Consider the following 26,570-nt stretch of genomic DNA (forward strand, 5'->3'; position numbering starts at 1 on the left):
GGCAAATGGCAGTGAGAATAGCCTTTTATTAGGGCTTGCGGGTGAGGTTCCTCAGTCCAAAGGCGTGGGCCGAGGAAGTCGTGCTGAGGGAGGAGGGTAGGGGCTTCTTATAGCCTGAGGTAGGGAAGTTGGTTGTGCAAACAGGGCCTGGGGGGTCTTGAAACTATTAGGGCAGGAGTTGAGTAAGGGTCACGAGGAAGGGGTCTTTGGAAACTGTTAACCAAAACTGCTGTTTACGAACTTGTGGAATGCAGGTGAGCTGCAGGTCATGGAGGAGTGTGGTTGCCCAGTCGGAACTCTGACGCGTGTAAGTCTGCGGGTATGTACAAGGGTGAAGGGAGTCTTTAACAAAAGGCCTGCTACGCGGGGTAACGTCACCATGTTGGGTCTAGATTCCTGCCTAACAATATCCTTTTCATTTGACTCTTGTATCTGTGTCTATACTGATTTCCAAAGCTTCAGAAAATAGAGTCAGCCTTTATGGCAAACATATTGTTGTCTAGGTTATAGCACACAGACCAGCTGGTATTTTTCAATGACATGTCATCATGATTAAAGGTGTAGAAGATGCTATCCTGTGAAAAGGTTTTGAAAATGTGGGTTCTGTGTCTGTATATTTTTATATACACATTCCAAAACAGTATTTTGTTCCCATGTTCTCTTAGAACAAGACCATTTATATGTGAATTTTCTTCTACCTCTTCCATCCCTAAGACAGCAAGACTAAGTCCTCCTCTTCTCTTCCCCCTCAGCCTATTCAATGAGAAGACAAAGATAAAGACCATTATGATGATTCACTTCCACTTAATAAATAGTAAACATATTTTCTCTTCCACATGGCTTTCTTTTCATTTCTTTTTTGGTTTTTGAGACAAAGTCTCATTCTGTCACCCAGGCTGGAGTGCAGTGGTGCAAACATGGCTCACCACAGCCTCGACCTCCCAGGCTTAAGCAATCCTCCCAATTCAAGTCTCCTGAGTAGCTGGGACTACAGGCACATGTCATCATGCCTCGCTAATTTTTTAAATTTTCTTTTGTAGAGATGAGGTGTCCCTGTGATGAGCCCAGGCTGGTCTCGAACTCCTGAGTTCAAGGGATCCTACCCCCTTGGCCTTATGAATTTCTTCATAACAGTTTCTTTTTTTTTATCTTGCTTTATTGGGTATAACACATACAACATACAGAATATGTGTTAACTGACAATTTATGTTGCTGGTAAGGCTTCTTCTGGTCAACAGTAAGTTGTTAGTAGTTAAGCTTTGGTGAAGTCAGAAATTATACATGGGTTCTCAACTGTGTAGGGTCCATGGCCCCTACCCACTGGGTTCTTCACGGGTCAATTGCACAATTAATTCATGATATAGAGGGAGAAGGATAGAATAAAGGACTTCAAAGTTCCTTCCTAACTCTAAACAACTATGAAATAAGAAAATTTTTTATGTCCTGACACAGAAAATTGTTCAAGACATATTTTAAGTGAATAAAAGTAAGTTGTAAAACTGTAGGTACACAGTGGTAGTATTTTTTGTAAATATATAGGATTTTAAATTTATTCTTATTTCTAACATTAAAAAAAAAAAAAGTTAAAATCGTTCATTACCTAGTTGGAAATTCACTCAAATATGGCAACATCCTATTTGTAATTGCGACCATTGGCTTGAGAAAATAATGGTAATCACTTACAGAGGTCTCCATTCAAGCATTTAAAAAAATAGTTTTATGAACATTAACTCATTTAATATTCACAACAACCCTACAAAGTGATTGTCATTATCACCTCTTTTTGCAGATGAAGAAATTGAGGTAAGAAAAGCAAGTTTCTTGCTCAAAGCCACATAGAGCTAATGATTAGTGGAGATGAGATTCACAGAGAGATTCTTTGGCTCAGAGGCCAGTTTTCTCCAAGTCTACTTCCTACACTATGCTGCCCTATGCTCTTCACTCAACACTTCACTTCCAAACAGTAACCTGATATTTATGCTAATCAACAATTTGATTTTATATTTACTTTCTATCCATTTATTTTACAAATATGCTTTGAACACCAATTATGTGCAAAACACAGCTTTATCTCCAATAATTGATAAGTCCAGCTTTTCAGTTTGTTCCCATTAATAGCTAGCCCAAAATTTATCAGTCCTTCTCAGGATCCTGATCTCATCATTTCACACCCATTTCTAATATCAATATTGTAGAAAATAAGAGGCATTTGTAGGCTGCTAGTAGAGATACAAGGACACCTACTTCAGTACCCTCCAGAAGGCTGCAATTTCCCAAATTCCTTTCTTGCAACTCAAAATGCTCATGTATTAGAACAGGTACTGTATGCATACCTACAGTGAATTGTTAGAAGAAACTACTGACAGGTATAGGAGGTTGAGCTAGATGACTCCTGAAGTTCATCCAGATAAGTGTGGGAAGAGCCAGTTACTTACTATCTCTTGCCATGAAAAGAAGAGCACTTTCCCCGGGAATGAAGATTAGTAATAAGGTCAACAAACTTCAGAAACCAAATGACTCCTCTCTTTATTTTTTAAATAAAAGGTGTATTTAAAGATGTATTAAGGTTTCCAAAGGAAAGAAGAAGAAAGATTAACAGGAAAGAATAAAAACCCTTTAATTCTGAAGCAGGTAATGAAACACAAACACACACACACACACACACACACACACGGATGTATCAACAAAAAGCCAGATGATCCCTAGGAGTATAATAGGTAGCACAGGGTGAGACTGCAGTCCTGGGTTTGGAGAATAGGAAGATTCCCCATAATCTACCCGATGCCTATGGCCAAAGCAAGAAGTTACTGCTATATTGTGCAATCCTCAGTTACCAGATGGGCATTGCACACATTTTTCTGTTGTTGGTGTGCTTTTCTGTGAATAAAAATTACTTTCTACCATGTAATGTTAAGGTTCTACTTCAGGCTGTATCTTAACCAGTGTCTTTTGGTCTCAGGACCATTTTGGACACAAGGAAAATTTAAACCTTGCAGCACAAGAGGTGCTGCAACTGCTGAACCTGCATCTTTGGGATAAGGATAGTATTTAAACCAAGGAGTCAGCTGTGGAACTCCTCCAGGTGTGGAAACAGAAATAAATAGGTGTGTATATCCCATAGTGCTGATATAGTTTCAGATTTTCTTTCTTTCTTTTTTTTTTTTTGAGACAGGGTCTCACTGTGTCACCCAGGCTGGAGTGCAGTGGTGTGGTCTAAGCTCACTGTAACCTCTGCCTCTCAGGTTCAAGCAATTCTCCGGCCTCAGCATCCTCAGTAGCTGGAAGTACAGGCACCTGCCACCATGCCCGCTAATTTTGTAATTTTAGTAGAGCTGGAGTTTCACCATGTTGGCCAGGCTGGTCTCGAACTCCTGACCTCAAACGAATTGCCCATCTTGGCCTCCCAAAGTGTTGGGATTACAGGCATAAGCCACCATGTCCAGACTAGTTTCATTTTTTTAATATCAGTACATGTTATCATTATTATTATTATTACTTTAAGTTCTGGGACACATGTGCAGAATGTGCAGGTTTGTTACATAGGTATACACGTGCCATGTGGTACACCCATCAACTCGTCATCTACATTAGGTATTTCTCCTAATGCTATCCCTCCCCTAACCCCCTACTACCTGATAGGCCTTGATGTGTGATGTTCTCCTCCCTGTCTCCACATGTTCTCATTGTTCACCTCTCACTTATGAGTGAGAACATGTGGTATTTGGTTTTCTGTTCCTGTGTTAGTTTGCTGAGAATGATGGTTTCCAGCTTCTTCCATGTCCCTGCAAAGTACATGAACTCATCCATTTGTATGGCTGCATAGTATTCCATGGTGTATATGTGCCACATTTTTTTTATCCATTCTATCATTGATGGGCATTTGGATTGGTTCTAAGTCTTTGCTATTGTGAACAGCGCTGTAGTAAACATACGTGTGCATATGTTTTTATAGTAGAATGATTTATAATCCTTTGGGTGTATACCCAGTAATGGGATTGCTGGGTCAAATGGTATTGTTAAATAAGTGAAAAAATAAAGACAAAAAATAAATATAACATATATTATACAAGGAGTAGGAGAGTAAAAACGAAGAATTTATCTTACAAAAAATGAGAAACATCAGGTGGAATAATAGGAATGGAAAATTATAATGTAAAAAGCATGCCTCTTTCCACATCTTATATAAGCCTCACAGAACAGAGAATATCATGTTAGAAAGTTTTGGAAAATAGATTAATGAAAGAAGATTTTTTTTTTATGTGAATTTGCAGAAAATCATAGCTAGATAGTAGCCACAAGGTAATAATTTAGACAGGGCAAAGCTAAATATAAAATTATACTTTAAAAAAGTTATATGACAAATTAATATCTAATTGAAGTTATACAGTTTTATAGTAATAAAATAAGTCTTAAAATTGGCAGATGACTGGCATCACGCAAACTATATTGTCTGGGTTTGGAAGGAAGGAAGGAAGGAAGGAAAAGAAAGAAGAAAAAAGAGAAAAGGGGGGACAAGATGAAAAAGGAAGGGGATAGGAATGGGGAAAGAGGAGGATCTACACAGGAACAGTTAGGTTAAGAGAGCCCAAGATGGAGTTAGCTTAGTTGTGAGTAACAACACTACTTGATTGCGGCTTGCAGTGTGTGTACTCCTCTGTTCAAAGCACTCCAAATAGCTTCCTGGCTTAGAATAAAACCCAATGTCATTTCAATAGACAACATGGCTCTGTGCTTATGGGCCCTTTGCTTCTCAGATCTTATCTCTTACACTCGCATAGCCCACACCAGTCCCCTCACAATGACACTTTACTCAGTAATACTTGTGTGATCTCACCTCAGAGACCTTTCCCTTGCTGTTTTCTCTTCCAGCATCACTCCCTTGCCTCCTTTAGATTTTTGCTCAAATATCAGCTTCTTACAAAGGTTTTCCTAAACATTTAATTGGATCTTATTTACCCCTTGACAACCTCTTCCAGCTCTCCCCACCTACTGTTCTTATATTTTATTAAATATGTTTATTGTCTCACGAACATTAGAATGTTCATGAGGACAGGAATTGGCATCATTTTGTTCATGAGTGGTTTGCCTAGAACAGTGCCTGGCCTATAGAGTTACTTTAACACAATTTTTGTCTGAAAAGACAGGAAGAACAGAGGAGTCTGGGCATCAGAAAGAGAACCTGAAGACTTATGTCAGTTCTTTCCAGAGTGTTTGGTAGCACTGGTCTCCACATACTTTTTGTTCATATCTCTCCTAGAGGACTTTTGAAAAAACAGATACTTCTCATATATTTTTATTGATATCTAATATTATTTTCCTAAGTTTAACTAGTTGCAAAGATGCATTTTAGCTACTGAGATTTGAAAGTAAAATGGTTACATCACCACTTTAAATAGGTCCATGGAATATACAATCTGATACTCAATATCTTTGACTGAAAAACATGCCTTCTTTAATAGAAATGTTATGTTATTTCATTTTCTCCTTGGATCATTTTCCATGGCACTTTTCTCCACAGAATTTTATCTTCGTGTAATATGTTCATATGCTAGAAAATCATTTACTAATTATGATTTCATATTACATGGTGTATTAGTCTGTCCTCACATTGCTATAAAGAACTACCTGAGATTGGGTAATTTATAAAGAAAAGAGGTTTATTTGGCTAACGGTTCTGCAGGCTGTACAAGAAGCACGGCTGCAGAGGCGCAGGAAACTTACAATCATGGTGGAAGGCGGAGAGGAAGGAGGCATGTTTTACATAGCAGAGCAAGAGGAAGAGAGTGAAGGGGGAGATGCTACACACTTTTAAACAACCAGATCTGAGAACTCACTCACTATCACAAGAACAGCAAGGAAGAAACTCGCCCCATGATCCAATCACTTCCCACCAGGCCCCTCTTCCAACACTGGGGATTATAATTCGACATGAGATTTGGATGGGGACACACATCCAAACCATAGTCACATGGGAAGTGGGAAAATGTAGGTTTTTTGAGACTGAGAATCTTATCACTAAAACTATATTAGTACAGACTTGATTTAAACAGTATAACTGTATTATATAACGTGAAAAGTATTTCTTGGAAATGCATCAGTTAATCAGATGGATGAGGCTATTTTTTTTTCCAATTAATTCATGTACTTGGAAGATCATCATTTGTTGCTGGAATGGAACAGAGGGTTCACTATGCTACTTTTTTTTTTTTTTTTTTTTTTCGTTTTTCTAATTAAGAACCGAGAAATTTGCTCACATAATAAGAATACGGAAATTTTAATTCCTGGAAATTCTTCCAAGCTACAAAAAGAATATACAGGGCCATACTAAATAATCAAAAATTGTTTCCCGTAACCTGTCAGCTGAAACTCTATTAGGTATATCTTCAATTATGTTGAAAACAAAAAGAATTGAAAACCACCTTAGTTGCAGAAGAATCTGTTACTCAAACCTAAAAGCTATTTACTGTTTTCTGCACCAAGACCAAATTCCATTTGTTTAGTGCCCTGGAGCGTTTTGTTGTTGTTGTTGTTATTGTTGTTGTTGTTTTCCATGGACTAATGTACCAATAATATGATTAAGGTTGCTCAGTATGTGGATTTTTTTCTCTTTTATAAAGAGGTAAGAGTGATTATAATGGGTGAGGGAGGAGAACTTAAATCTCATCAACTCTTTCTGAAGCAGATCAATTTTAGGAAACTATACACATACAGGTTGTAGATATTTAGATTGATTCCTTAAAAATATCCTTCTACTTGCATACCCTTGTTTGAAACTTGTACTTTAAAACAAGCAAATCAAAATAACCAATCCTATAAATAAGTGTCCTAAAATGTGTACTAAAAAGATATGTTTGAGAAATGCTACTTTTGCTTTTCCCCTTAAAAAACTCACAATGTTCATTGTTGGCATATAATGAACATATGGGTGTTCTTTGGTAAAGAAACCTGTTTGGCTTGTTTAACACAGGCTTTCTAAATCAAATTTGAACAGAGGACACTTTTCTCTTGTGATATTATTTGACAACCCACAGTACTAATATTCCATTGGTACACATTTTGCACTATACTAGATGTGGCTGAAAAGAATGGCTATATATAAAATAGGAACTCAGAAGAAAAGTGGCTTTAGAAAATAAGGGCTCAATGACACTGGTTGCTGAAGTCATAGGAAAGTGAATGTTGATAACTATGGAAACTGAGAGAGTAGAGCGGGACCCAGGGGCTGAGCAGGATGTTGCATATTTAGAACAGAAAGACGTCTAGTTGAAGAAATATGGGGGAAGGGAGAAGACTCAATGTTGCCACCAAGCTATTATATAAGAGACTTTGACAAGACGATCTAACATCTAGGATATTTCATACATATTCAACAGATAAGCTGCTGCTGAGAATATTCTTTCATTTTGAAGCTGGGGGCGGATGGGGAGCCTAGACAAAAAATAACTCTGCATCTCCAGAGATCAAGGGAGTTAAGAAAATTCATTCAGTCTCAAATGGTGCTAGATGGAAAAATGGTAATTTAGAGGAGGAGAAAAAGGATAGCATGGCCCAAAATATAAGAATATGTGAAAAACTGACCTGCCTGGAGAAAATGAGTACAAAGTCCAGATGAGAGCAATGAATCTTTAAATTGATGCAAGATGAGTTAATATGTGAGATGAGGGAAATTTAACTTGTTTTGTTTTTTGTATATAGACAGCTTTCTCTCTGAGATTCCCTAGCACTATAATCAAATTTTGTGTGCTCAATGCAGTGCATATATTTTGGGGAAAAAAAAGTGACATAAGAGAAGTAAAAGATGACAGTCAAGCTTTAAGCAGGAGGTGGAATCTTTACTGAGCCTCTAAAGGACACAGAAGTCACCTAAGATACAGAGTTGATAATAAGATGTGCCCAGAAGGTGTCTCTCTTGAAAGACTTTCTATAATGTACCTGTTCTCCTCTCAGTACCCAGAGTGTAATTTTTAAAGGTTTAGAAACATTACAGAAAAAATTACAAAGATAAGTAAAGGAGAAAAACTGAACGGCATAGACAACACCCATAGTGAAAAAATACAATTTTTGCCTATATAGTACCTGTAACATTTAGATCAGCATCTTTCTTCTTAGAGTTCTCTGAACATATATTTGACAGGAATGGACTGGATCTGAACACACTGTAAACTGAGAGCTGATACTGGATGTCACCGCATTGATTCTTCGAGCAAACCTACATTTTCAGGGTGGCTTTGTAATATGTATCCCCTTTGTACCTAGTACCTTGTACTATGGTCAGTCCATAGCATTACTAAAGAATGCAACTACCAGCAAAGATTTAAATGTGGAATCCAAGAGACAGATTTTATTTGGCTTTAATATCAGTTACTATGACAACAAATGGGCTATTTAAAGTTGTTAGCATTCTAGCACACTGAGTTAATAATATGGACAAGAATGGCATAAAAGTTGAGCAAAAGCAAATTACCTCAATGTCATATCACATAGCAATGACAATGAAAGCTGTGTAGGCTTCAGAGGGTTCAGAGGGTTTGGAAAAACATCGTTAGGAAGGACAAATCCATCAAAAACAATAAATAGTCTTATTTATAACTAGCAGTACATTTTTGATGTCTCCTCAATATCATGTTCTTCAGGCTGTTTAAAATGTTTCTATAATGTACCTGTTCTCCTCTCAGTACCCAGAGTGTAATTTTAAAGGTTTAGAAACATTATAGAAAAAATTACAAAGATAAGTAAAGGAAAAAACTGAACAGCATAGACAACACCCACACTGAAAAAATGCAATTTTTGTCTCTATAGTACCTGTAACATTGAGATCAGCATCTTTCTTCTTAGAGTTCTCTGAACGTACATTTGACGGGAATGGACTGGGTCTGAACACATTGTAAACTGAGAGCTGATACTGGATGTCACTGCATTGACTCCCCAAGCAAACCTACATTTTCAGGGTACCTTTGGCTTCAGATTTAAAACAAAACAAAACAAAAAGTCAAATTGGAACAGAAATTGGCATTTAGCTAGAATCTTACGACTGCATGATCTCCGTTTACTAATTCTCCCCTTTCCATCTCAAGCACATGGTCAAGAGTGAAATGTGCAATTAGATCCTGGATATCCAGAAGATTTTAACAAGGAAAAAGGTGATGCAATAAGTAAGGATCAAATTTTATAAGCTGTTGTTTGAAAGATTCATCTGCTAAAAGCAGCAAAGAATGGCATATCATAAGATGTTAAAGCAGATGGCCTAAGTCACAGTGCTACATTACACAAGTATGAAGACTAGAACTGAAATAGCCTAAGTAATATTTTTATTAACAAGATGCCAAGTACAGCAGCAAAAATACCTTTAGGAAGAAATCTCACTTCAAAAAAGGTTTTTCCTCTTTACACTTGATGCTATTTTCTGAATGACTCTTGGTCTATTGCATATGTTTAAGCGTCTGGGTGCTCACCATGCCCAGATGAAAGAAACTAACCTCTTTCCTTAAATGAGGGCCTCCTTGTCTTATGAGCCCACCTGTGTGATGGAGATAAGTGAGAGTCAACTAAACCAGCAACCTAGGAAAGAGTGCACTATACTGTATAATCTGCAGATAATTTTTTGCACGGTAAACAGGGAGAGTGGGGAACTCAATGGTCTTTGAATTAGTTATAAAGAAAGCAACACTCATTAAGTCTGTAGTGACACTAAATGTTGCTGGAGTGATCTTAAGATTATAAAGGTGATGCCAGGTGGTCACTTCCAGAATCCAGACACACAGTAGTGGCTGTAAACAGAGAGCTGTGATTACCCACAGACATTTCAACTACAAAAGCAGGCTACGACAAGCAGATCAGAGAGCTGACACTCGGACATGCAAAAGAGTTTTTCAAATCAGAAAGAACAGGCTAAGGCTGACAAATGGATTCACCTATATAACCCTATCAATACATATTGTTCACTAATATGTGTGTATTCATTCATCTATGGATTATACTTAGGGACCATTGTGGGAATGGTGTAGTGGTTAAAAGCATGGAATTTCAAGTCAGACAACCTGGTTTTGAATTTTCAGCTCCTCCACTCTCGATGAGTTAACATGACTTAATCTTGGCTTTATTTGTATTTTTCTCGCAAGGCTATCCCAAATAATATCGAATGTGTTTAAAGCCCTTAGATCAGTGACTGACACAAAATTTACACTATACACTGTTTGATGTTATTATTAAATAGTATGTGCATTGTAAAATATATATAAAATAGAAAAATGATGCAAATAGGCACCAATGGAAATTCTGATGTTTTTCTCTCTTGCTCCATGAATTTGCTTGGGCAACACCACCTAGGCCATCAATCTGAAGAACAGAAGGTCAGTAGGGAAAGTTTTGAGCAAAGTACAGTCAAAAGACAAAGATGGCAGACCTTATTCAAATACAGAACAGGAAAGTTAAGACGAAAAGTTCATAATATTTGGCCTGACAGGCCCTGGTGTCTTGGACTTCACTTTCATGGAGATGAAGAGAATAGATTTCAAAGCTTAATATCATTATATGCAAATCCTATATCTATCTCTCTTTATTAAAATTTAGCTTTCCTTACAGCTTTCTAGCAAGGAAAAAAAGTCATAGCCAAAGAATGATACTACCTCTTCGGCAGGTAAATGGATCATAATACACAAATTAATCATCATTCTGCTTATAAACTTAAAATTATCGTGAGTTTTTTCAGCATGAGTCAGCCTCCCTAGTTCACTGCAAAGTTTGAGTTTTAGGGCCTATCAGGCTGTGGGGTAGATCCTGGAGAAAGGCAAATTTAGCAGGGTAATTCTTGCCTTTGCCTGCCTGCCAGTCTGGCTGGATTGTCCTGGTGACATCCAGTTTCTAAGATGCTATTACTTTAAGTTTTCTAAATTCAATCTGGCACTGTATAGTTGGGTCAATAAATTGGAAATTCCTCCTTTATGTTTCATGTCTCACAATCTTAAGAACCTAGATTTACTTAGGTATGTAGATTCAAATTATAAATTGTTATTTTGTTTCCACCGCCCCCACAACCGCCACCCATCCCCCACCCCCAAAAGCCTTATGATCTCATCACCTAAGAAAAGTATTCAGGACACAACTATATAGTAATATGAAGCAATATTTTTCAAGCTTCTCTTAGAAAATGTGTGATTTATATTTTCTGGTTGAAGGATTATCTTTTGAATCAGAAAAGTCTTTGATCTACTACTAGTTTTTTAGTGTTTCAGTGGAGTCCTCATTAAAAAACTATTATAGGGTATGACAACTATATTCTTTATTTTATGACCATTACTGTGATTGTCATACATGCAAAGAGCTAGAAAGTTCCAAGAGATTAATCTGCATTGGATTTTCTTAGGCCAACTCTCAGGCTTCATTTCATGGTGGTGATCACATCTGAATAGCAAAAGCATCACATTTGCCTTGTAGTTGTCAGAAGATGATTTGCCTTGACAAATACTCACTTGTAAGTCAACATTTTTAGCTATTCTTTATATCAAAATGAAAAATTAATTTATTAATTTTACCCTAAGCTTTACCATTTGTCATTTACAATTTTTACCAAAAATAACAATTCAACTCTAAGTTCGAAAACCCCAACAAGCACCAACCTGTCACCACGCTTCCATCTGTGGAGCAGTACAAGCTTTCAAAGTCATGTTCCGTTATGTAACAGGTTTCATTAAAATGATGATATTCAAACCACTTTTTATATCACAGAATTTACCCCATTACCATTTCTCAAACCCATGAAGAAAATTAAGGCTATTTAAGTCAGCGTGTCCTTGTGTAATAATTTAATAACTGCAATTGTTTTCAAGAAGCAGAGAGGCATTAGTTTTGAAATCTGTCCTATATTTGTACTTCTGAAACTCATCTGTAATGAACTCACTAATAAATCACATACTACTGAAAATTTCTTCATGAGTTTTTCTGCTCTAAAATCTTTGGCAAATGGATCATATCACTATAGACATCATCAGTAAAAGATAAGAAACAAAAAATAATAAAAGAGCAAAACTACTAAAATTCATAATTATTTCCTCCAGGTAGGCTAAAAATATTGGGTTGACTTTAATTTTTCAACCATTTCTTAAAGCATATTTTTGCAACACAGTAAATTTGGTCTTCTATGGCATTACCCAAAGAGGATACTTTTAAAGAAGATTTTCGACATCCAATGTACTCTAAGCCTTATCTACAGTCTAGGGCTGAACTAAGTTTTCTACTTCCAAGTCTTACCTTCTAAGGAAGTGTCAAATAATTTAAAATTTTTTCTTAGTAATTAGGGCTTTTCATTGCGTTGACTCTAGTCAATATCTTTCACTTTAACTTTGAAAAATATTTGTGATTTTTTTCTCTAAATATTTTATGATTTTATTTTTATTTTATTTTAATTTTTTTGTGGAATATCTATGCAGAATGTGCAGGTTCGCTACACGGGTATACATGTGCCATAGTCGCTTGCTGCACCCATCAACTTGTCATCTACATTAGATATTTCTTCTAATGCTATTCTACCCCTAGCCTCCCATCCCCCAGACAGGCCCTGGCATGTGATGTTCCCCTCCCTGTGTCGATGTGTTTTCATCATTCAACTCCCACTTATGAGTGAGAACATGATTTTATTTATTTATTTATTTATATTTTTAATTTTTTTTTTTTTTTTTTTGAGACGGAGTCTCGCTCTGTCACCCAGGCTGGAGTGCAGTGGCCAGATCTCAGCTCACTGCAAGCTCTGCCTCGCGGGTTTACGCCATTCTCCTGCCTCAGCCTCCCGAGTAGCTGGTATTACAGGCGCCCGCCAACTCACCCGGCTAGTTTTTTGTATTTTTAGTAGAGACGGGGTTTCACCGTATTAGCCAGGATGGTCTCGATCTCCTGACCTCGTGATCCACCCCTCTCGGCCTCCCAAAGTGCTGGGATTACAGGCTTGAGCCACCGCGCCCGGCATGATTTTATTTTTTAATGTTGCTGTAAGAAGGTACCTATGTTCAGTGTTATGCTGGTAAATGTTTAACAACTAGCTCTGTAAACAAATCACATCAAGCAAAACAAAAAGCTTTGATTTGTAGCATTTGCCAGTTTCTATGATGAAATATTCTCAACAGGGCAGTTTTCAAATTACCACTATAATGGCATTGAATGCAGAGTTAGGAAGAGATGCACAGTACATCATTACAGAGCATTTCCATCTTATGGATTCAGTAGACATAAATAATTTCAAGAGCATTGGTAATAGAGTAAAAGAATTATGAAGTGATTAGTTTTGAACATGTATTACATTTGGTTGTAATATATTTAATTGTAACACCATGTAATTTAATTTGTAATAGTCATTGTGTTTAAGAATAATCTTTCACAGGCCATTAAGAGATGAGCACATCACTCCCTGTGTTATAAAGTTAATCACGATTTAATATCATATGTCTCTCCATGATAGCAAAGTTCATATTTTAAATATCCATATAAAAAACATTCTAGAGAGTTATCATTGGTTGGTCTACTTTCTATTGATGGTAGTTTGAGTATGCTACTATCTTATTTGCTTTTAAGCTCATGGAGAAGACCCTAAATGTAATGTCATAAACCTGACATTATTGTGGAAGCCAGTGTTTAACTTTGTTTTGGGAGTTGCATTTTTTTTTTTAACTGATTAGCTTATCATAGGATAAAATTATTTTATTTAAAAACTGACCAGCCAAATCTGAAAACTCCTAGAGAAATCACAACTACACCATGAGGGGTGGTGACATTACTATAATCTTATCTCACGTTAGAGGCCTTCCATGTTAATACCAACTAAACTAATGCGCCCAAGTTCCAATAACACAGAAGTTTAAAATTTTCCAATCAAGCACTCTTCAGACCTTTAAAAACCAAATCACAAATCACAATGCCTACAATGTAAGATATACGGAAATCATAATCTCTAGCCTCTACAAATCTTTACAACTATTATTACAACTAATGCTATTAATTGCAAACACTATGAGCAAGGCATGGGTCTAGGATTAAATGAGGTCATATAATCTTTATATGTTACCTCATTTAATCCTCACAGCCAAATAGGGAGGTATTTCTTATCTTCAATGTATAGGTGGACAAATAGATATAGTTTAAATAGACTAAGTAGCCCAGATTATTGCAGGGATAAAACTGGAACCCAAACCCAGGTCTGCCTAACTGCCAAGCCCATTCTTTATTCCAGAACATTTATTATCATATTATCTATACTCACCTGTCCTCCGTCTACCCAGTGTTCAAACTAGAAACCCCAGATTTACTTAATTTTGTCTAGTCCTTCACTCCCTACATATACTCAATCACTAAATCCCATAGGCTATACTTCCAAAATAAGTCTCAGACAAGTTCATCTCCACTGCCGCTACCCTGGTCAGGCCACCATTATATCTGACCAAAGTAACTATGAGTATTCTACTTGGTCTCCTTCCCTTTCATCTTGCCACTATTCCCTGCCTCCTCATGCTCATTCATTCTTTAGTATGTAGCTAGAATAATCTTTCTGAAATTAAAATCTGATTCTGTCACTATCTTAATTAAAGTATTTCAGAGAGGACTCAACTCCAAAGTCCTTATGTAGATTTTCCTCAGCTCTTCAGGATCTGTTCCCTGTAATCGCTTCAGTCTCTGGAATTACATTTTCCCCTCTTATAGTGACCAATTTCTGGTTCTCTGAAGGTGTCAAGCTCTTACCATCTAGCTTCTGAACAAGTAATTTTCTCTGCCTGAGGTGCTAATCTTCTGCTCCTACTCTTCTCTAACACTTCCACTCTAATTTGATTAATTATTCACCTTTCAACTTCACTCTCTATGGATAGCCTTTTTGGAATCTCAAAGTCTAGGAGAGGTGCTCTGCCTTCATGTTATCCAGAACAACCCCATTCAGAACACTTAGAACACTAACTCCTAATTTTCCCGGTCTCTGAAGTCAGAAACCATGTCTGTCTTATTTTTGTCTATATATCTAACTTTGGATATAGTGGCTTACATAGTAATGGTAATCAATAAACATTTGTTGAATGAATTGATGAGTTTATTCTGAGGATTAAAAAGGGATGGTTACATGAAGTACCTGGTAACACTGTCCTTGTTAAGAATCTAACCATCTCTATAGACACAAACGTGGGGTAGGGAAATGACACAGTAAAAGCTATTTTGACCTATCCACTTTGATCTCAAAATATGATCCTTTTTTTGGTAAATACACAGTTTTTAATCATAATTATATGAATGTGGAAATATTTTAAGTGAAAAAAAAGTCCTTAAAATTAAGATCACAAAGCCAATTTAATTACTTGGGAAGGAAATGAAATGATTTTAAATTCCATTAAAATTCATTTTGTTGAATATTTTCATTTGTATCTATCATAACTAATGTTAATGATATAAAAAATTTGACTCGTTGATTTAATTTTGTCCATATCCAATTTTTAATTGTTACTTATGTCTTTTTTTTTTCTTTTCCAGTCACTGCGACTATTGATTCCTAATTTCTCATGTCACAAATGGCAAATAGAAAATTTGTCACAATAATTTAATTTTTTAAAATTATTTTCTGGAAATAATGTTTTAAGTGTATGTATATCTGAATAATATCTGTTTTTATAGGTTACTTCTAATGAACACACACATGCCATTTTGAAAATCCCATAGAAAACACAATCTTCTCTCAATTGTTTTTCTCTCTTTTTTTTTTTTTTTTTTTTGAGACGGAGTCTCGCTCTGTCGCCCAGGCTGGAGTGCAGTGGCCGGATCTCAGCTCACTGCAAGCTCCGCCTCTCGGGTTCACGCCATTCTCTTGCCTCAGCCTCCCGAGTAGCTGGGACTACAGGCCCCCGCCACCTCGCCCAGCTAGTTTTTTTTTTTTGTTTTTTTTTTTTTTTTTGTATTTTTTTGGTAGAGACGGGGTTTCACCGTGTTAGCCAGGATGGTCTCGATCTCCTGACCTCGTGATCCGCCCGTCTCGGCCTCCCAAAGTGCTGGGATTACAGGCTTGAGCCACCGCACCCAGCCAATTGTTTTTTTCTTCTACAAATTTTGAACTTAAATTTTGTCCACTGTTGGCTTCGTGTTATTTTTACTGGTATTATTCATTATGAATGATATAAATGATTAATAATTTGATTTATTTTTCTGACAAAATGTAAAGCACTTAAAATAATTTCAAGTTCTTTAGTACGTCAAAGATACACTTTCTAGGTGCTCAACGTTAGGGTCAAAATGTTATGGTTTGATTAACAAACATCTATTGGCAATATTGAGCAACGTTCTTTCTGCCCTTCCCTTGAGTTTTAAACATTATTTTGCTTATGAGCTTAAGTACTTAACACAATAGGACAAAGGCTACAACCTACTTATGCAACCTCAAAACATCTAACTTCGTTTTCTTCCTTTTTTTTTTTTTTTTTTTTTGAGACGGAGTTTCGCTTTTGTTGCCCAGGCTGGGGTGTAATGGCGCCGTCTTGGCTCACTGCAATCTCCGCCTCCCGGGTTCAAGCGATTCTCCTGCCTCAGTCTCCTGAGTAGCTGGGATTACAGGCGTGCGCCCCTTCGCCTGGCTAATTTTTTTGTATTTTTAGTAGAGATGGGGTTTCACCATGTTGGCCAGGATGATCTTGAACTCCTGACCTCAGGTAATCCATCGCCTCAGCCTCCCAAAATGCTAGTATTACAGGTGTGAGCCACTGCGCCCAGCCCTTATTTCCTTTTTATATACAGGCAACTTCATTAGAAGAATAATTTTCAAAAATTTATTTTAAAAAGAATGATACTAAAAGAACAAATGGCTGGATTCTATCAAATATTTAAAAAACAGAAAAGGCAGGAATACAAACAATAGGACTAGAATTCAGACACATTCCATCTTGAAATCCTATAATAATGAGAAAGCAAGGTGGCAAATGCTTCTAAACCCTCCATTTCTGAAAACTTGAAGTGTTTTACTGTCATATGTCTAGATGTAATTTTGACCTCTTTGGTGCCAAAACCTTATAATTATGTATCCTTTAGAAACACAGATGCAGCTTGGGTTGCACAGTTATGTCTACCCTGTGATGATATGATGATACTATGATAACTCAACTCCAAACTATGTCCAAAACACTCTTGGCACTCATGAAGCATGAACTCTATGAGCAGATAAACTGTTTTCTTGGCATTAATGAAGCATGAGTTCTAGGAGTCGATACATTATTGGCAATGTTAATGGAAATCAGTGTTAAAGGATACATGCTGCCATATACAATAGAGTCATACCAAAATATGAATTAAATAAATACGCTTTAATTTTTCTGTAAACATATTAACACTTTTGGGATTATAAAGTTTTCACAGAGTACTGTGAAGTAAGGCTAACTGTGAGCTAAGTCCTACTTGTTAAGACCTGGGTAAAACTGAGGAGGAGAAAAAAAATCTCTGTAGATTGAGGAAGCCTCCAATGGTAGGACTTGGCAATTAAGTACAGTAGTTAGGGTTAGTTGAGGGATATAGTTTAGGAAAATATTCTGTCATCCTTAAGATCATTGCCTAGTACTATATGTAGTAGGACTTCATGGGCCCTTCCCTAAACATTTTCTTTGGTGAAGCTATGTCATATATGTGTTCTTATAAAAGGGAAGCTATAGGCCCTTCGAAATGATCCATTATCATCATTAACTATATTCATTCATACCATTCTGTATGTGAAGAACATAAAGTCAGTTACTTTCTCAGGTACCGGTTTCCTTATCCAAAAGTAAGAATACTAGACAAGATAGTTTTCATAGAATAAGCGTATAATTTGTATTTCTAAATCAGAGGACTTTATGTCTTCATTGAAAATTTAGAAGACCATCATTAATCAAAGAAGCAGCAGTAATAACTCATTCTAACCAGCAAGTAGCATTGTTTATGAAATTTCCTGAAACATCAAAAATAATCAGATTTTGAAAAAAATCAAGTAATTGCAAGCTATACAACATAAATATGCTTTGTTGATCCTTGCTTCATTAAAGTATCAGTAAAGTATATGACAGACTCTAGAATTAGGAAAGTTCTAGGCTCTTACTCAGAGCATAATGTTTTTTTCAGATTTTTAACATAAAAATTTCAAGTTTATGACATCTTTGTGAGTACTGAGATGAGAAAAATTCAGTAGAAATAAGCAAGTGATATAGCATCCTATGTGTAAGGCACCTTTGAGGGGCTGTTTTCATCTATATACTTAGATTCTTTCAACATGTGACAAAAAGACTGATGAAATAAAGTCTGGAAAAACACCAATATTTTTTCCCCTTGCAACCCATTACATCAGCCAGCATTTCCCTGTAGTTGTGATTATTACATTATGACTTGATTACTAACTATTACTGCCACAGTTGGAAAAGTGAAAGCACAGCGTGGAGCCGTTTCCATTAAAGGAATATGAAATTCCATAACAAGCTCTGAGGCTGCATGGCTGCTGTGGGGTTGAACTCAGAAGTACATAATATCTACTTAAGATGCTGTTTGAAGGAGCACCCTAACTTCCATCATTATTTCATTTAGTTTGAACTGTACCATGGATTTTTCCATTAAACAATATCAGACACTTAAACACTGTTATTTGTGCTCCAAAAAAGGTAGTGATTTTTTTTTTCTACTTACTTTCCAGAGTACCAGAATTTTCTACTGCATGTATGTGCAATCCTGATTGTGCCTAATAGAACAGGATCAAGTGGTTCCATAAACTAGAGACTGCCAGTCATCTTGAAGTGGCATAACTGAGAAGAGAAGCATTAATATTCATGTGGGTAATATTTGTATCTGCCATGTGAGAACTCGAAAAGTAGTTTCAGTTGCTATGATTTAACAGAAGAACATACAATAAAAAGACCCAAATATATTCAAAACATATAGATTAATGTTAATGGGGAAAAGGAATGGTAATACCACTTTACATCTCTTCTTGGTTTATGTGTGGCTCAATTGACAAGGTGGCATGAGATGAGGAGGGTGATGGGAAGAAGCTCTTTTACAGTGTTTGTAGGACAAAAGATAGTGACGGAAAAATACAAAAACTTCTTAAATATTTTATAGGAGAGTGATAATCACTGCAAGAAAACTACGAATACATTTTAATTTATGCTTGGAATAGGCTGCATGTAAGCGTGCACTGTTATGTGTGTGTGTGTGTGTGTGTGGGCACGTGAGCACACGTGTGAATATGCTCTCAAAATATAGAAAGACCTAGAAATATATGTCTTGATTTGACTTTCAAAACAAAAGAGGCTTGTTTACTCACGTGATTTCCTCTAACCGCAATCCTGCAGGGAAAATCTATACTTAGCAGGATTGAAGCTGTCCCTAGAAGCTTTCCAGGGAAAGTTAAAAGGAAGTTACTCCTCCTCTTCTGTCTGTTTGCCATTTTCTTTCCTGTGTGGGATTACTAACTTTAGTCTTGAATGCATATGCTCTGACAGTAGCCAATGCAAGGTTTTAGTGTCTTATTATCAGAGAGAGAAACTTAAAAACTCTCCCAAACCTCCATATCTGCACCCCAATCCTTTCCTGCCCCCAGTCTTAGCTCTGCCTGCCTTTGCATTAGTGCTACTCCAATACTAGCAACAGCTTCACCTTCGAATTCTTTCTCTTTATGTTTAATATTTTAAACACAATTAGTTGAAAATTTCTAATGCAATTGTGTCCTATTTCCCCACAATTAATTTTGAACAGAAAAAACCTACAAAAGTACAGTGCTAGCAAGTCTGTTGGCCAACTAAAAGTTTGTGTGTGTTTTTTCTTTTTGAAAAGGATAAAAATAAAGTTGAAATGTAAAAGTCTAAAATGTGGTTCCAGGCTCTTTTGCAAATGTTCACTCTGTAGCAGAGAATGAGAAATGCATATAAGTAGAACCCTGGGGAAAAGCAGACTGAATTGAAAGATGCTGGGGGCGCTCATTGCCCTGGAAGGAGTCATTAAACAGCAGTAGGAATGATAAAAGTCAGAGTTCCAGTCCCATTCCTGTGGCAGGCTCTACACCTCCTGATCTTGAACAAGTCACTTAAGTTACAGAGATTATTCTTTTCTCCCTTCAGACATACAACATCAATAATGTTAGAAAATAGATAAAACACTTTAAAATTGTATAAATGATTTTATCAGTAAAATTTTGTTTATAAACAATTTCTCAAATGTCAAATATTCATTCCTTACTTTCTTCTGGATTTCTAAAATAATTTTCTTTCTCAGTGGTGGTGACCAACTTCCAGAAAAACTGTTTTAATCTAGGACTTCACTCTTGGTAAGTCACAGTATGCTGAAAATCACTTTTAAGTAGATAGTTTACTATTGTGTACACCCCAGTTTTGACACTCTAGATATGCATAAACAATGTTTTGCTTTTCCTTTACGTGCTATTATTTCATGAAAGTATCCTCAAACCAAAACCTTGAAAAAGTCAAATGAAAATGCTTAGCATTTTTTTCTTTAGTTAAGTATAAATAAGAAACACAACACTAAGTATTAAAATGAAATTTAAGGGAAGACAGAGGGAAAGGAAACAACTAATGAAAGAGTAATTGTTAATTTCACTGGGACCTAACTACATGCAAGGTACTTTGCCAGGTGCTTTCGACGGGCTGCCTCACTTATCATCACACAACCCCATGAGGGAGGCATCATGATTATCCCTATTGTACAAATGAAGAAACTGAAGTCAAAGCTAAAGGTCTTACTGAAGGTTTCATTGTGGGTGAATGGCCAAGCTATCTCTGATACCAGGTATGTCACACCAGAAGAAAGGAGAGAGAACAAGATAGAAATAGAGATTAAAATCATGGTCAAGAGAAGAAGAAGAAGGAGATGGGAGGGGGAGTTGAAAGAGGAAGGGAAGGAAAGGTTCTCACCTATCCTCTGCCCTTCCAGGATGGATCTGTTCACTCCCTTCACCCACTCTGAAACTCACATCCAGGGTTAGAAGCAATCCCCATATCAGCTGTTACTCCACTCTTTTCCCGTACTCCAATTGGGCTTTTAATGAAGAAGAAAAGGGAATACAAATAATTTGACTATAGAAATATCTTCAGGTTTTTTTTTCAAGGAAACCATTTGCAAAAATTGACACTTTAAATATTACTGGTAACAAATTTCATGCAACTCATTCCATAGCTATTTTCATCACACCAGTGTGTTTTCACGCGATTAACCTATTAACACCTTTCTATTTTTAAAAAATCTATAGAACAATATACACATGATGTAGGTGTTTGCTAATCAGTTAGCGAAATACCATTAAATTAGCTTAGCTGAAAGTAATTGGTTACTATAAAAAAATACAACTCCTCAGATGCAGGGAAATGCATAGGCCTACTTTCTACTCAACTAAGGCAGTGATTTTTTACTCTAAGGAGCCTGAAGCAATCTTTGGAGGTATCCCAGGGGATGATGGTGGCCATGGGTTGGGTCTCTTGACCCCCTTTTTAGTCCCTGATAAGCAGAACATCTCTGTTCTTCTGACTTATATACTGGATTTTGAATAAGATTTTGGTTGAAGAAAGAGTTCAGTTTAAAAAAATCTTGCAAATCACTGAGGTAAGGGACTTTCTATTTTTCTCAAGCACAATTTTGAACACAAATTCAACTCATAATTGTTACTTAAAGCCGTCTTCAAAATTCATGTCAAATTATATTCTGATATTATTAATGAAACCAGGATGACAGTGGAATATTTCAGTACAACCATATGATAATATTTGAATAACAAGATTTTAGTGGTTCAATCCAGCTCTTTTGCTCAAGTATACTGAGGCAAGGAAAAGTCAGAGTAAACTCACAATGTTTGAAAAGCTTAATGGTGCTTTAACGAAAGATAAAATAGTCATAAGGGTTTTTTTTTTTTTTTTGAATTATAAGATCCTTATAAGAAGAAAGTAAAATGAGGCTGATCTGATTTGTGCTTCATAAAATCATATTAATGGCCTGGTACATTTTGTCCCTTTCTGTATGTAAATATTGATTGTCTTCTCTTATAATTTATTGTTATCATTCACACTTTCAAGGTGGAACCTTTGCCTTATTAAAATTTATATTTATTTTCAAACATTAGGGAGAGATTTTTCCTGTCCATAACCACTTTTAATATTAAATATTTTTTGAAATGATACCAAAAGCCTGTTTGAATGTAAAGGATAATACGGTGAAGTTCATTGTATTCTTCCTATACGTGAAGACCTACGCCAGACCTTGGCAAAGATTTTTAAACAACAATGGTAATAATAAAGAAGAATTTGTCTCTGATCATGAGGAACTTTATGAGTTTAGTTGAAAAGATTGACATATGAGGAATTTATATGCCAACATAAATATAAGCACAAGCAACCAAAAGAAAGGAAAATGAGCTCAAATTGAGTTTCAGAGAAATTATTCTAGAGGCTATACTAAGAGTAAGGATTTATTTTATTTTATTTTATTTTATTTTATTTTATTTTATTTTATTTATTTTTTGAAATGGAGTCTCACTTTGTCACCCAGGTTAGAGTGCAGTGGCGCGATCTCAGCTCACTGCAACCTCCACCTCCCAGGTTCAAGTGATTCTCTGCTTCAGCCTCCTGAGTAGCTGCGATTACAGGCACCCGCCACCATCGCCAGCTAATTTTTTTGGTATTTTTAGTAGAGACGGGGTTTCACCATCTTGGCCAGGCTGGTCTTGAACTCCTGACCTTGTGATCCACCCGCCTCAGCCTCCCAAAGTGGCAGGATTACAGGCGTGAGCCACCGCACCCGGCCAGGCTTTTATTTTTTTAATGGCTTCACTGCAATCACTATTGAGATTTCATTCATACCATCCAACCTACCCATCTAGAGTTTTACAATTCAGTGTTCAATATATTCACATGGTTGTGCAACCATCACCAAAATCAGATTTTAGAACATTTTGGTACCCTCTAAAAGAAACCCTGCAGACATTAGTTTTCACTCATCATCTCTTGCCATTGACTCTTTCCCCAACCCCACCAGCCCCTAAACAACCACTATTTACTTTATGTATGGATGGATTCGCCGATTCTGGACATTCTATATAAACAGAAGTAAGCACAATGTTTTCTTTTATGACTACTTTCTTTACATAGAATAATGTTTTCAAGGTTCATCCTTCTTGCAGCATGCATTATTAGTTAATTTATTTTTATTGCTGATAATATTTCATTGTATAGATGGGCCACATTTTATTTATCCATTCATCAACTGATGGATATTTGGGTTGTTTCCACTTTTTGGTACTATGAGCACTGTTGTATGAACATTTATGTGTACAAGTTTCTGTGTGAAGGTATGTTTTTATTTCTCAAGTGTACACTAAGGAGTAAAACTCCTGGGTCATATTGTAACTCTATATTTAGCTTTTTGAGGAATTCTCAAACAGTTTTTCAAGGTGGCTGCATCATTTTATATTACTACCGGCAATGTATAAGGGTTCCAATTCCTCAACACTTGCTATTGACCTTATTTTTGTTCATAGGCATCTTAGTGAATATAAAGTGGTATCTCCTTGTAGTTTTAATCTGCATTTCCCTAATGACTAAAGATGTCGAGCATGTATTTTACGCACTTACTGAATATTTGTATGTTTTCTTTGGGGAAATGTCTATTCAGATCCTTTGCCCATTCTTAAATTGCGTTACTTTTCTACTATTGAGTTGTAAGAGTTCTTTATGAACTCTGTATACAAGTTCCTGATCAGATATACGATTTGCAAATATTTTCTCCTATTCTGTGACGTGTTGCTTCACTTTCTTGATGGTCCTATTTGCAGCACAAACATTTCTAATTTTGATTTAGTACAATTTATCTACTTCTGTTGTCATTATTGTTTGTACTTTTGGTGCCATATTAAGAAATCACCTCAGCTTAGGTTTGAATGATGAGTAAGAAGGAACAAATTTATAATAGTGGAACCTTATTCCAGACAGAGGTTAGCGAACAAGCAATGTCATGCAACCATGATACACTGTGAATTCCTCTTTTGTTTGCTTAGAACAGGGTAGAGTCCCACAGAGCCACACCTAACAACTTTGGCATACCATTATATAGATTTTCTAATGTACGATGTGGTTCCCAGATGGATATTATTCACACTATGCTATTGCTAGTTACAGGTTAAGCTCAGTTGAAAGAGTGTATGTGCTGAAAGAAGGCCAAAATAATGTAAACATTTCAAAAATATATATATTCCTTTAAATAATTAAAATAACAATTACACAATTAAAATATTTATGCCCTTTTATGTGGAGGCCCTAAGGCAAAGTCCAGTTTATATATTTTAGTTACTCTCCTAGATTTAAACTAGATCTAGATAACTGTCAAATATACCTAAAGAGCTATAATACTATAATTTTATGAAGAAAGGGGGAAACATTTAATAATATTGCTAACTATAGCACTCATTAATATTTTTTGCTTTAGACAAATCTGTATTTCTAGTCTCATTTTTAAACATGCAGTATTTTGCTAGTTTTGTTAAAGTTTAGTACATTGAACTGAAGCAGACAAGCTCCTGACCATCTTATCTTACAGGAGAGAAATATTTCACTTCCGCATGAGAGCAGCCTGCGTAAGGTAATGAGCCAAGGTCTAAGAGTTGACACACAATTCCTGTTCTTCCCTGCATTAACTTTGTGTCCTCTGACACATAACTTGTCATCTCTACATTCCCATTGTCTCAAGCGAAAAATTCAAGGGTCTGACTAGACAATCTTTTCAACTGTGACTTTCTTGGATGAAGTGGCCAAATAGAAACTACTGGTGAAGCCAGTGATAGATACCTCTATCAAGGCGGTGTAGACATGCAGTGGTATCACCTCCATGATTTCATTTGAGAGTGTCTGTTCAGTCTGTCAGAAGTATCTTCCATCTATTCATCTCTTAATTAAACATAATCAGGCATTGGTTTAAAAATGTGTAACACCACCGGAGTCCAAATTATAAGTTCTAATCCAGTCTGTGAGGTAAGAGGGAATCACCTTAGATGAATGAGGAAACTAAGTCTTGGAAATGATAAATTGATTAAAAAACATGCTACTATTTAGTTGCAGGCCCTGTTATCTCTCCAGATTACTTATCAGAAAGGAAATAAATACTTGCACAATCACCTTATTCTTAAATCTAAAATCCAGAAAAATGTGTATCAGGCAATATAGATTAATATCTTAAGGTAGTCAGATAAACCACCAAATGTTGATGGAGGTGTTTTGGTTAATGGAGTAAACTACCTTTATAAAAATGGGTCATTTTTATTCTAAGTAAAAAGTGATAATGGGTCATACTATAATTCCATTTTGTCTCCAATAGAAGTATCTCTGATTTTTAAAAATCCCTTTAAAAAAGACACTAGCAAAAAAACAAATTGTAATTCTGCAGTTGCCAGTGTCTCTGCCAATTAATATGTGATGACTATTCTGTGCCCCAGCAATGTGTTATTTGGAGTGGTCAATGAGTTTGGTCAACGTGGTCTGAAGTACACATCTTTAGTTCTTCCTCTGAATTACAGCAGCAATTTATTTTTTCCGCTTTCATCACGCTCCTCATTATCTTCTTCTGACTAGAGTCTAAGCTCCTTGATATTCCCTACTAACTTACTTTCCATTCATTTCTCTTACAAATATGTATTTAGCAGTCCTAGGTCGCTGTGTGGAGTACAAGGTCAGAAATCCAAGACTAAAATACCATACCACGCCACTACCAGTCTGGGAATTATCTTTTCTAGGGACAGGGCTTGACCATGTCTGACAGTGCAGTGGACTCAAAGCTACAAGGGATAGGGAAGCTCTGAGGCATAAAGCTCTTATGAAGGATCAGGCTGAAGCCACCCTCTCAGTGCCTTTGCCTGAGCTCACACCCTTGTTTTGCTTCCTTCCCTGCTCCGTCCTGCTTCCCTTAGTCCCTGCCAGTCTCCTATGAGCACTTCCCTTAACAAATCTCTTGCATGTCATTCCTCATCTCGTGAACTGTTTCCAGGAAACCTGACCTAAGACACACTTATAGAAGATAAACAGTTTAAAAAAATATGCAATATGGGCCGGGCGCGGTGGCTCAAGCCTGTAATCCCAGCACTTTGGGAGGCCGAGATGGGCGGATCACGAGGTCAGGAGATCGAGACCATCCTGGCTAACCCGGTGAAACCCCATCTCTACTAAAAAATACAAAAAACTAGCCGGGCGAGGCGGCGGGTGCCTGTAGTCCCAGCTACTCGGGAGGCTGAGGCAGGAGAATGGCGTGAACCCAGGAGGCGGAGCTTGCAGTGAACTGAGATCCGGCCACTGCACTCTAGCCTGGGCGACAGAGCGAGACTCCGTCAAAAAAAAAAAGCAATATGGATAAACAATGAACAAGACATACTTCCATTTTATAAAGGAGTCAGGCTTAAATAATTAATTGCATATTTAGATCATTTTTAACACCTTGATTTAACTAGCAATGCTCTAGCAGATATTCGCTAAATATATGTTGAGTGAAAAATTATAATTAAGTTAACCAACAAACATAAAATACATATATTCATTGTCTAATTCCTATGCATTTGATTGGAC

General features: G+C 36.5%; 1 protein-coding gene across 1 annotated transcript in view; it reads right to left on the reverse strand.

The window, feature by feature from the left end:
• MDGA2 (MAM domain containing glycosylphosphatidylinositol anchor 2) overlaps window positions 1-26,570 on the reverse strand; it is an 852,475-nt gene that overhangs the window by 412,856 nt on the left and 413,049 nt on the right. The gene's annotated exons all lie outside the window — the stretch shown is intronic.

The sequence above is a fragment of the Chlorocebus sabaeus genome, chromosome 24 (genome assembly GCF_047675955.1).
Source record: "Chlorocebus sabaeus isolate Y175 chromosome 24, mChlSab1.0.hap1, whole genome shotgun sequence".
Classification (NCBI taxonomy): Eukaryota; Metazoa; Chordata; class Mammalia; order Primates; family Cercopithecidae; genus Chlorocebus; species Chlorocebus sabaeus.